Genomic DNA, 13,069 nt, shown 5'->3' on the forward strand with positions numbered 1-13,069 from the left:
CATTTCTCCTTTTAATCAGTCTTTTTAAGACCTGAAATAGTTTCAAAACACAGCAACGAACAGAAACTAAAGTTTGCTTCTTACCAAAGAAGAAATAAATATATTCTTCTTAAACAAGCTAGACAAATAAACATATATATCATAGAAATGTTATCCTAGAAACTCTTTACTCTAGTACCATAGAAGCAGACAGAAGATGCCAAAAATAGGAAAAGTCAAATTTGCCTACTCAGTTCTTTGAAGACTTTTTATTTACATGCAGCAAAGTGAAAATCTCTCACATAAGTTCTAGCTGTTTAAATTAAGGATTGATTTTGCTACCTTTGCGTATACTGAGTAGCAATTACCCCTGCAAATAAGTACAATTAGGCTATTCATGCAGGTAAATAATGCTCCATGTGAGTAAGGGTTGTAGAATAGGGACCTATAGGAGCTGCAGTGCATTTCAAAACTCCTGATCCATCTCCAATTCCAGTGACATGAATACACCTGACTGATCCAGTGATTACTTGAATTCTGCATATGCATCATCTCCGCTTCATTCTTGAAAAAGTATCCCACAAGCAAATAAACTATATTTATTTGTAACCTAATCTACGATTTACTTATTTAAATCACAAGCCTCTGACAAATGCGGAAGCGATATATCCCAGATGCAGCAAACGACGTGATTATTCCTGGAGGCTGTAAGTGGTTAAGTAGTCCTGGTTTTAATTGTTTTGTCCTACCTTATACGCTCTTCAGCTCCTTTGTTCCAGCTGCCACTGAAGACTTTTATTAGAGTTCAGTCATTTGCTCAGTGTAATTCCAACAAAGTGAGCCAAATGAACCATGTTCAGCCATCTGGAACATCTTCCTCCAGGTTTTGCTCCCTTTGGGCCTAGAGAATCAGTCTATTTCCCTGGCATGACAAGATCCAGAAACTTGCTACTACAGGACCTCAATTACAATTCCCAGCTTGGGTAGCACTGTCCGGGATTCTACAGTATTCTGTTCAGTGCAGCAGACACCTCATTTGTCCCTCACACATTATCACCAAGCTATTAAAGCTATTATACTTAGTGAGAATTCACTGATTACATTTTAGGGGATAAGGGGCATGCAGTACCCTACTTGAAACAGGGGAGGCCTGTGCTGTCCTAACTGATCTTAAGGATAGTCAGAGAGCGCAGGAAGGAAAGAGGGGCTGATCTATAACCAGGACAGGGCAGAGTGCTCATGCTATCCCAACCCCTTTTTACCTCGCCTGGTAGCCCAGAAAGCTATTCCTGTCTAGGGGCAGCAGTAGCTTCCACAGGGTGCCCTGCTCAGAGGATAGAGAGGGCATCAGGGGCAGGTCCCAGTATGTCTCCCCCAAGAACAGCACTTGAGAGGCTGGTAAAGAATGGAAGCCTGTGCTGGCAACCCACTCTTCCTTTTCCCACGGTAGGGTGCATGTTTGGTGCTGACGGGCCACCCTCCTAGTCAACAGCTGTGTTTTGGACCAGTCAGCCAGCTCTGATGCTGAGTGGAAAGAGGGAGAGAAGACCACTGGCCTTTATCGCCATTTTCCAACTTGTCAGTCAGCCAGGGAAGCCAAAGATATCAAAGGAGGCACCACCTCCTCACCATCACTCCAGTGCACCCCCACTGTCATATGTGACAAGGAAGGTAGAGTCTGGGAGGGACTTTGCCTCTGAGGAAAGGGGGCAGGGCTAAATGGCCACAAGAGCAGCTCCATGGCCCCTGGTGAGCAGCCCCTCCCCTTCAGCATGCAGCATTGCTCTATAGGTTAGGAGCCTAACTAGGGCATGGAGCTTGTTGCCAGGCTGCACGCCCACTGTACAGGTGAACTGGAATTTAGCCTAAACATTCTGCATCTTTTGTGCTTCTGGTATGATGAGTAACACTTATTAAAACCATTTTCAGGAAGCAAGCTAACCTGAGCAAGATGTCAAGTTAGCACGACCCTAACTAGCAAAATAAAGGTCTCTTGAGACAAACACGCTGTATCCTCATCCAGAAAAAAACTGGAATGGCTTTCCTGTTTGACACTATCAGCACACCTGATTGAGCAGAGGCTATTCACAAATGCCCAGCCACATTGCTGCTCACCCTAGCTCAAGAAAACTGCATATAGATGTGAAAGCATAATAGAGGATTTTTTATAAACAAAGCTGTAGCATGGATAGACTACACAGTTAGTTAGGTCCTGTCTATGCTGCCAGGAATAATGATGAATTAACTATGACAGAGGGCAGCTATAATATAAGTGAGTGGGGCGGGGCTGGGGGGAGAGCCTAAAAAGCAAAAGCACAAGAATGGGGAAAATAAAAAGAGATGGACTGAGGAAGAAAGCTCCTTGTTCCAACTAACCCACTACTGTGTATTCAGAGGAACTGAGTATGTCTGTGACATCCTGATGGCCCAGTGATTAGAAAGGACAGCCCATAACAATGGTTCAGGAGAAAGGTGGGATATACCAAGTGTGCTACGAAGTGTAACTCCCAAAGTGCAGTGTGCAGTACAATGGGTTTTCTATACAACTTGGTCCAGCATCAATAGATACTGTTGAATGGTCTCTTGTTTTGTCTTAGAATACTGCTATCAAAATATCAGAGTAGGGCTAGGTAGACCGGACATGAAAAGGAAAATTCAAATGCCAAAACTCTATAAAAAGAAAAGGAGTACTTGTGGCACCTTAGAAACTAACAAATTTATTAGAGCATAAGCTTTCAAAGCTCTAATAAATTTGTTAGTCTCTAAGGTGCCACAAGTACTCCTTTTCTTTTTACGGATACAGACTAACCCGGCTGCTACTCCAAAAACTCTATAGAAAGGCTAATTCTCTATACCCAGGGAGAACAGAATTCCATACATTTGGGAAGGAAATTCCTATAAATTTCTCTTGTCTCTAGTGAAGTCACATCATTTACAAAATATATAACTGACAGAATCTAAAATATCCTCTCTCATTTTATTCTGTCAAGGAGAATAAAAATGCCATGATGCATCCTAGGGCCCGATCCTGTTCCTGTTGGAGTTGTAGCGAGTTTTGCCACTGACTTCAGTAAAAAATGGGATTGGGCCCCTAAACACAGAAGGTGAATTTCTACTTCAGTAGAAAAATATTTTGCAACACATTGTAATTTAGCCTGCTGATAAAGGGAATAAGGAAGTGAGCAGCCTGTTCTTCCCAATTATCTACAACTCTCTTTTCTCAGATATTAGCAAAGGTTGTTTTTTTTTTCCCTTTCCAAAGGCAAAAATTTTTATCTGTAAATTTGCTTAATAAAATACAGACATATGTACAATTCTGTATAAGTAGGGCAGAAAAATAATTCCAATTCAAAATACAGAATCAGAAAACAATTATTATTTAACAGCTAGAACATCCACACTTTTGGAAAATACTGTGAAAATCTATGGAGACTCTACTCATTCAGCTTTTGTAAATCTACAGAACTGAATATGTAACTATATCTTCCACGAGTTTCTTTAGATATTTTATAGACAGGATACATACATATATACATGGGTGAAGGAACTTTTCTAATAAAATATCACGTTGAAGCAGACAGCCCATTTCTTGTTTCAGGCAATATATTCAAAGCATCTGCTTTTATCTTACAACCCCACATCCTGCCACTGGAGGTTAAAAAATATAATCATATGAAACATACTTTTAGGCAGTTCAAGCTTGCCTGCTTTTCTTGGAATAATGTATTTGTAATGGAGTGCATGTACCCCTGTCCATCTGCTGTTGACCTATTCTATTGGATAGAATGTCAAACCCGTGTCAAGTGTTTATCATTTCCCTCTGCTAATCACTAAAGGACAGTGTTTTTGTGGGGGCAAAGATCATTTGCTAGGTTACCTGGTGGCCAATGCCTCTGTGTTTGGAAGCAGTTTGGGACTGTTAGAGACTCAGACAAAGCCTGCTGAAGTAAAAAGTGGTAAAGGGTTAAAATTGTAATGTGGCATTTCAGCTCTACCTGGCTCGAGGGGCAGACAGAAGAATTATGTTTTGTTTCTGTGTCAGAGTTGGGGGTATGACTATAGAAAATCTTTAACAATTCAACTAGTTGATTTATTTTTCATATTTTCAAGCTCCTGCTTACTGTCACCAGCTGTACTGGCCCTTTAAGGCAGGTTACAAATCCAGCTGTGCGCTTCCAATGTGGCCAATTCTCACAATATTATTGTGAATCTTGTGATATATGATGTTTTACTTAAAGTCCCCACTCCTGTAGTCACATAATGAGAGGAGAATTTCAGGGCTTGTCTACACCTGAAAATTCTGATTAAGCAGGGTGTGAATATAAAATCAAAAGAACTATTTCAGAGTAACTCAATGTGTGGATACTCTTATTCTGAAATGAGAGCCTTGTTCCTGTTTAATTTAATCCATCTTCAAAGATTCCAGAAAGTTCCATGTGTAGACAAGCCCTCAGCTTTTATTTTAAAACTAAAGTAAGTTTCTAGCTCTCATGATTGTGGAGAAAATCTTGAAAACAAGGCCCAAGTGTATCCAGAAGGCTCAAAAACCAGAGGGCAAATTAAAAAAACCCAAAATGCTTTTTTAAAAAAATCTCATGATTTTTAAGTCAACCTCATAATTTTTTGGGGTGGCTAAGCTTTGAACATTTAGGGCGGGTGACAATACTCTGTTCTATTCAGGACAGAGGGGTGCTGGGCCAGAACTGAGTATGTAACTATATCTTCCACGGGTTTCACGAGCATCACTGTAAGCCTACCTTCTTGTCACAGATCTTCACAATGCCTCCACCTGCCCTCGCTCGTCACACAATAGTGTGATACCACCGTGTGTGCACAGTAACAACAAGCATTGTAGCTGCACTATTACAGGTGGTCCTTCTAGCTCCATCCCACAGAACACTGTGGTCATTTTATCTCCCTGGTGCAGTCAGCAACTGAGTTCCCTGCCCTGATTCAAGCAGGCATACCACAACCAGGGCCATCAGCAGGTCTTGGTTATACTTGAGAAGTGCTTTTTTATAAAAAATTGGAGTTACTGAATGCAATACAAACTATTTAAATACTTTTTAATAAAATCAAACTTATTAAAACAACATTTTATCTACCTAGGTATTTGTATGGTTCTCATCACTGTAGTATATGAACACCTACCAAGTATTTATGGATTTAACCTTATAACACCTCTTTGGAGGTTGGGCAGTACTATTATTGCCATTTTATAGATGAAGAACTGAGGCACAAAGAGATTTAGTGACTTGGCCAGTCACACGGAAGCCTGTGGCAAAGCCAGATATTGAACACAGAGCTCCTGAGTCCCAGAGCAGCACTTAAATTGTAAGGCCAACCCTTCCTCCCAGTAGGAACCTCTCCTTTATCTTCTCCTGTGAAATGAAAAACAAAACCCCATTTAGATGCCACACACCAAAAAGGAACAACAGGGAGGGGAGAAGAGCGGCTGGATACTGTACCACAGCCACTTACTTACTGGGAGCTAGGGCTGACAGATTCCTCAAAGAACTTCTTTAGCAGCAGCTCCTACATGGTGGATATCTGCAAGGAAAACAACAAGAAGGAATGTTGCACCAGATTCTGCAGCCTTTATATCAATCAACGCTCTGATTGAAGTAAATAGGAAGTTTTACTTGATTAGGGGCTGCAAAATTTGGCCGAAAGTGACATCCAAATTACAAACACACACACTATGCACTCTTACATTCCAGTTCAAATATACTCACTACTCCGTGGCACTCTCCAAACACCTCATTTGCCTATCCACTTCCCAACATAACCCATGGCAAATGTAGTCAGATGCCATGATGATGAACGCAAGATAGATCAGTCAGACAGAGTTTAGCATAGGGTAACAGCAATGGATACACCTGCAATCAGCTATCCCCCAGATCATTTCCAGGGCAGGCAACTAAATGTCATGCAGCAGCAGGTAGGGGGGAAATCTAGTTGAATCAGAGCACCTCTCCTTCATACACCCATCCCTTCCAGACAACAATCCTGCCAACATCTGTCACTGGATCCTAGGGAGGAAAATATGAGAGAATGAAACTGTTCAGCTACAAAACAGGTGGGGGTGGGGGGTTTGAGAGTTTAAAACATTCCAAAACAATTAGAAGCAAGTGACTTGCCTCCCCCAGCACCCAGTGGGAGAGGGTTCATCAAAATAAAGGCCCACACTTAGTCCAGGGGAGTACCAGTGTTTCTCCTTCTCTCATTTCTGCACAAATGATGGTAGGACAGCAGAGTTAGGGAAGCACAGATCACACAAAGGACAGCCCAACAATAGAAACAATTCTTGCAAGAAATCTGGAGTTTTAATAGGATCTGAATAGCAGAATATTTGCAAATAGCCTGTTAAGGTACTGCAATAACTTACTCATTTCAGAAGAACATTCAGCACGCTTGAAAGAGTTACAGTGGACTATTAGGTGTGGTCACACTGAACCATTCTACAAAAGTCAGGGTTAAGTATGGACAAGATGAACAACTGCACGAACAAACGGCTCTTGCAACAAGCAATAGTGCCATTTGATACTACAGATGTTTCTACAGAGTAAGTAAAGGGTAACATGGTCCTATTGAGTCTCCACACCAGTTCTACTATGCAGCACCCGGCACATTCCCTTCAAAGGATTAGACTCAGAAACAAATTCCAAAGAGACTTTAAAAATGCACCAAATATTTTTGTCCATACACTTGTTTGCATGCAAATAGTTCTGCACTTGCACACACAGCTTGGACTATCTGTATACCAGTACCTGTTTGCAGACAAATCTTTTCTTATTCACATAACTTGCAAGTGGAAATGTCCAAATTAGGGTGACCAGATGTCCCCAGTCCCAATTTTTGGGTCTTTTTCTTATACAGGTTCCTATTATCCCCTACCCCGTCCCGATTTTTTCACATTTGCTGTGTGGTCACCCTAGTCCAAATGCTTGCATGCAAATTTTGCGCATGCATGTTTGGAGTTCCTTTCAAAAACTGATCCTTCATGGCAGTATTGTAGAGGGAGTAAGGATGGTCTATTGGGCACTGGACTTAGACTCAGGACACCTACGTTCAATTCCAGGCTCAGCCACAGACTCCCTAAATGATCTTATATAAGTGACAATCTACCCTGCACCTCAGTTCCTCTTCTGTGAAGTCAGGATAATACTTCTCTAACCTCACAGGGTCCATTCATTATCATCAGATGTTCAATATACTCTGATGATGAGGCCACATATGGGCCTAGACAAATACTGTACATGCTCAGATTGAGGATTCCAACCCATTTCTTGGTTTCTCACTTACTGGAATAATACAAAAGTGACAAATAGAGCTGTAATAATTTGAAAAAAAGCTTGAGGTTAAAAAAGTAAATTAGGGATAAATGTTTCATTGAAACATATTGGAAATTCATCATTAAATGAGATTCTTAAAATCCTTTTAAAATTCATCCTGAAGAAATCACTTTGAGAATAGCGAGATTTAGCAAGTCTATGTAGACATGTGTCACAGGATTAACTATTCCATATGTATTTGTATTTTAATAAAGATATACTTCCCTGATGGCTTACTGGTAGCATTAGGCAGCAGTTCCATGGCCACTTTCCTAGTGACGACACAATGCAATATTGCAGCTCTTTAAAATCAATCAAAAAACCCTCCCTCGCTTTTGATTCCTCTCGTCTAGGATATCACCACTTCTGGGATATAGTCCTCTTGGCAAGCTCCACCAGATCTATAAACTAACTTCTCAACATGCTGTACTGCAATTGCCATTTCTAGATTAACATTGACAGGCACTAACAGAGTCTTCAAAAACATCGTAAACTTCGTTTTGGAGCTGACACACAATTGCTGCTTTGTACATTATGGGAGCATACACAGAGCTGTGCAAGCATATCTAGTACTGGTCAGATAGATGCCTTTTGTCATCACCTCCAAACACGATTTTTCAATTAAGGCAGCGGGAGGAGGAAAGCCATAAGAGAGTGACTTCTAAAGTGACCTATGCCAGGGGTTCTCAACCTTTTTCTTTCTGCGGCCCCCCAACCATGCTATAAAAACTCCACTGTCCACCTGTGTCACAACAACTGGGTTTTTGTTTGCATGTCAAAGCCAGGGCCAGCATTAGCAGATAGCAAGCAGGGTAATTGCCAGGGGCACCATGCGCTTCGGCTTCAGCCCAGGGTGGCGGGGCTCATGGCCCTGGGCTTCAGCCCCATGCAGTTGGGCTTCAGCTTTCTGCCATGTGCCCCAGTGAGTCTAATGCTGGCCCTGCTTGGTGGCCCCCTGAAACCTACTCACAGCCCCCACAGCGGGCCCTGGACCCGAGAACCACTGACCTATGCTACGGTGTCTGTAGGTCAGATGTGTGAGAAGTAGTTTATAATACACTGATGTAACCTAAATTAATAAATAATATATAGTACTTTATAAGTGAGCAACCTGGCAGCTCAGCAGTAGTGCTCTGCACGGCCATTTAGGATACCCAGGTTCATTCATCATCGTCTCCCCCTCCAAGTCAATTGGGGCTCAAACCACAGTGGAAAATAAGTCATTCAGCCCGGGTGGGACAGCTTGCTTCTCGCTGCTGACGAATGTCCTATGGTTCTCATTGGCAAGTATAATCCCTTTCTCATAACTCTTAGAAAACAAGAGAGCTGTGAAGACTTTTTATTAGGAACCCACAAGAGCAGTTACTTTCCAACTTGCTAACAAACTTCTCTGAGCACTAGCACAGTCCATCTGGGTGGCAAGTTAAACAGTGGAGCAAACTGTGGAGTTAGCTAGGATGGAGTTACATGCACTCTGCAGTAGATTTACTGTATTATACACATTGCCAATGGAAAATTAAGAACTGGTGATGGGGGGGGGGGGGGGGCTTTGAATAGAATCATGTCTAAAGCTTCTTCCTCAAAAAAGATGGTATTCATAATATAGAGGACTCAAGAACGGAGGGGAAGAAGTGGGCTAATATGGAGGAGAAAGGAACAGAGCCTCAGCATTCAGACAGAAACACACAGGTTTTCCCAGAAAGGAAAAATGTACAGATCAAGATATAGCATCAAATAAACCCTATACTACATAAATATGTTGTATTTCAGTTGATTTTACAGTGGTCATAAAAGTGATATGTAGCAATAACAGTTATTAAAAAGGCCATCCTCTAAAGTGATCTGGACCATTCAAAATGTAGAACATTTTCTCAAATGTGTCATATTCTCACACAAAAAATCATTTGAAAATAACTGAAGATGAACCATCACTACAAAATAGTTTGTTTTTTCCCTTCAAGTTATTAATCAACAGCCCTCCAGAGAATGGCAGACAGCCAATGAAAAATTCCACAGACTCATCTCTCTGTCTCTGGTTAACAGAAGCTACAGTGTTTATCTGTCCAAAGTAAAATTCTGGGTTAAGGTAGCTGATTTAAACTTCTATAATAAGCAACCCATCTTACATATGGGGGAAAAAATATTCTATTTTATACTGCCAGACATACACTCATTCAGCTAATCATTACATTTGTGTGTCTAGATTCTGTGCATAACAGACAGAATCTGCAACATGATTCTTGTCTTTTTATTTGCACAATTAAAAACACCATGATAGTCCTAGTGTTATGTTAAGTGGAATAAAATTCAGTGCGACTAACAATATGTTCTCCATTTTATCTATTTTCTTTTTAAAAAATGGTCACTAATGACATGTTCTTCATTTTATCACTTTTTTTAAAAACATACATGTACAAAAGTGGATATAAACAGTTAGGACTATGACAATGGAGAGACTGCTGCCACCTTTTGGTCATCTCTATAAACAGCGCTATAGAAAAGACAGCAATATTTTTCCCCATTAAAATAATCCGTATTGGAAACTAGTTTTATTTTGTAAGCATTATGATGTGTCCCAATGCTGATTGTGGGCTCTGGATGATACCAAAGATAAATGATTATTAATAACAACAACATTTCAATGAGTCAATGATGCTTTTATGCTACTTGTCTCAATACTGTATATCAATGATTTTAGTTCACATGATGTAAAGGAAAGATTTTGAATTAAGTAAATAGATAGAGCTATAAAGTCTTCAGAGTGCTGAGAAATCAGAGTTCACCAATATCTGACCTAGACATGGGATAGTGGTAGACTACCTCCAGAGTAACAAAAGCACTACACTACCATTTCTGAAAGCCAGAACATAATGAGTGCAATTATTATGGCTGAAAGGCAGGGTTTTGTTTTTTGTTATTTTACATCAGAGGCTTGCTGGCAAAATGGATAAAAATGATAAACAAGGCTATACTTTCCCTTGTTTCAGTTCCTACAAGAAGACATACCAGACCTTTCTGGGGAAGTAGTTTTAATAGAAAAAAGAATTATTCCTAACAATATAAGTGTTTTGGGACTAGGGGCTGGCATTTTGGGGAAAGTCACTTTCACAGAAACCCATCAAACTATTTTTGCATTCAGAAAACTATGTTAAGTTCAGGAGGAGGGGGTTTGTTTTTCAAGCACTTTTTTCAGAAGAGGATCCATTTTTTAAAAAAAAAAAAAAGTCTTCCTAGCAAACAGAAAGTCTGTACTATGTATTAAGGATAGAAGAACAACCAAAAAGCTAAGCCAGCACAAGTGAGTGACTGACATATTGCCTCTCCCAAACCCACACTCCAATCTATGCTATTTTTGTCAGCCTCTCCTAAGTGAAATATGAACCAAACACTCAAGACTGAACTGAACTTTCAAATTCACAATATACATGAGTTTGAAATTAGGCAGGATGAGTCTGCTCCTTAGGACTCCCTCCCATCCTACTGAAATAATTTAACTGCCTGTAAGCAGTGGATGGCCCATGGAATAGTTCAGAGTTCATCTATCTGTTTTGCATGGCTGTTCCATGTTGTGCATACATATGACTTTAGCGCTCATATAAGGTGCTAGTTTGATACTGAGCTCATTTTATTATTAGAAAAGATAAAGTACATGCAGCAACAGTTAAAGCTTCTCCATACCTTCCTACCAACATACCTATCCCCTGAACTAGAAGCTCGGTGTCTAGATGTGAATAAATGGTCCATTTGCCACATCTATTAAGTCTCTAGCATTACTGCTAAGTCTGTGCAGCCAGTAGGACAACTGGCCTGGTTTCTGTGATTTGTACTGACTGAGAACTGGACTGACGCCAACATTCATTTCAAACATGCCACCAAAACAATCATCATCTGGTAACTTTCAATCATTACCAATAACCTAGAGGTGAAAGGTTCTATAGACTATTCAAAAATCCCTTGAGCCATGCAGTTGCCCTTTCCTTTTCTTGTTCCTAACCCCACCCAGCTCTTCTCTTCGTTCTGTCTTCACAACTTTGCTCAAGATCAGGTTTCACACAGCTTACTCTTCCAACTCTTCTCCACCTGTGAGTCAAAGTTATTCTGATCTCTTCTGGAAAATCTGGGGCCCTTTCCCTCATCTGGCATCCTGAAATTTGATGTTAAAAAACATTGAATTAAAGTAGATGGAGAAGGAGATTTTCAAAAGCACCTAAGAGATTTAGGAGCAGAAGTCCTATTCACTTTCAATGGGGTATGTGCATCTAAATATCTTAGGCACTTTTGGAAAATCTCTCTCATAATGTGTGAAACCTCCCTTGTTCATTAGTAATCAGAAAAAACAATGTCAAAAAAAATGAGTCAGAAAAAGAAATGGGTCAGAAAAAACAATGAAAGGGGGCAGGGCCGTCCCTAGACAGTTTGGTGCCCTACGCAGCCCGCCCCCCGCGGGGGGGGTGGGGGTGGAGGGAGCTGGTCTCAGGCCTCCGTGGGAGGGCAGGAGGGCAGCCACCCCCCAGAATGAGCCAGCAGAGCAGAGCGGGTTGGGACTGGGTCGCTCCACTTCCTGCCACCCGATCTCATGCGGCAGCGGGAAGTGGAGTGACCCAGACCCAGCCTGCTCCATTCCACTGGCTCCCAGCCTTGGGCCTTGGGGGAAGGGCGGGGGGGGGAACTGCCCCCAGCACTCACTGGCGGCGTGGCTGGGAGCCAGCAGAGCAAAGTGGGCTAGGTCACTCCATTTCTCACTGCCCGGCGAGTGCAGGGCACACCCAACCCCTGCTGCAGTCCCCCGGGACGTTACTCAGGGGAAAGGGTGGAGTGGGGCGGGGCTGGGGAGGAGCAGGGGCAGGAAGAGGTGGGGCGGGGGCTTTGGAGAAGGGGTGGGGCGGGGGCAGAGCTGGGTTGGAGTGGGGGTGGGAAGAGGCAGGGCTGGGGTGGAGTAGCAGTGGAGGCCATGGGGAAGAGGCGGAGCAGGGGCAGGGGCAATGTTCCTGGGCAGATCAGCCAGCAGGGAATCAGGCTGGCCACTGGAGCAGCGCACAGCTGCGTAGGGCACGAGGAAATTTGGGGCAATTTGGTGCCCCAAATTTCCCGGTGCCCTACGCAGCTGCATATTTTGCGTATGGGTAAGGACGGCCCTGAGAGGCGAACACAAGGCTCTGAAAACTCCATAAATTTCACCTCACAGAATTTGCAGTCACTTGCCTTGTAACAGTAGCTACTGGAGTCAATGGATACTGACCCCTGTCATCTGATATTACTGATGATATTTGTTTGTGATATGGCAATATCCAGTGGTCTCAGTCAAGCATCATGGCCCCTGTGATAAATGAAAAGGGGGGGGTACCTCCCTTTTATGGACCCAGCTAGCCAGTTAGATGTAAAATCCCTCTTAGTAGCTGTTCTCTACTTGCTTTACCTGTAAAGGGTTAAAAAGTCTCCCTGTGATGCATAGGTAAAAGGAAGGGAGTGGGCACCTGACCAAAAGAGCCAATGGGAAGGCTAGAACTTTTTAAAATTGGGGAAAAAACTTCCCCTTTGTCTGTCTGTTATTGTTCTCAGGGAGAAGCAGAGACAGGGCTGGAACTATGCTATAAGAAGCTTGGGGCCAGGTATGAAAAATCATCTGAATCATACCTAGAAACTACTCATTTGAAACCCCAGATATGTAAGTAGATCAGGGAATGTCTAGGAAGACGTGGTTAGGTTTCTCTCTTTTTTATTTCTTTATGGCTTGTTGACTCCTCTGTGCTAACCCC

The sequence above is a fragment of the Lepidochelys kempii genome, chromosome 8, assembly GCF_965140285.1.
Source record: "Lepidochelys kempii isolate rLepKem1 chromosome 8, rLepKem1.hap1, whole genome shotgun sequence".
NCBI lineage: Eukaryota > Metazoa > Chordata > Testudines > Cheloniidae > Lepidochelys > Lepidochelys kempii.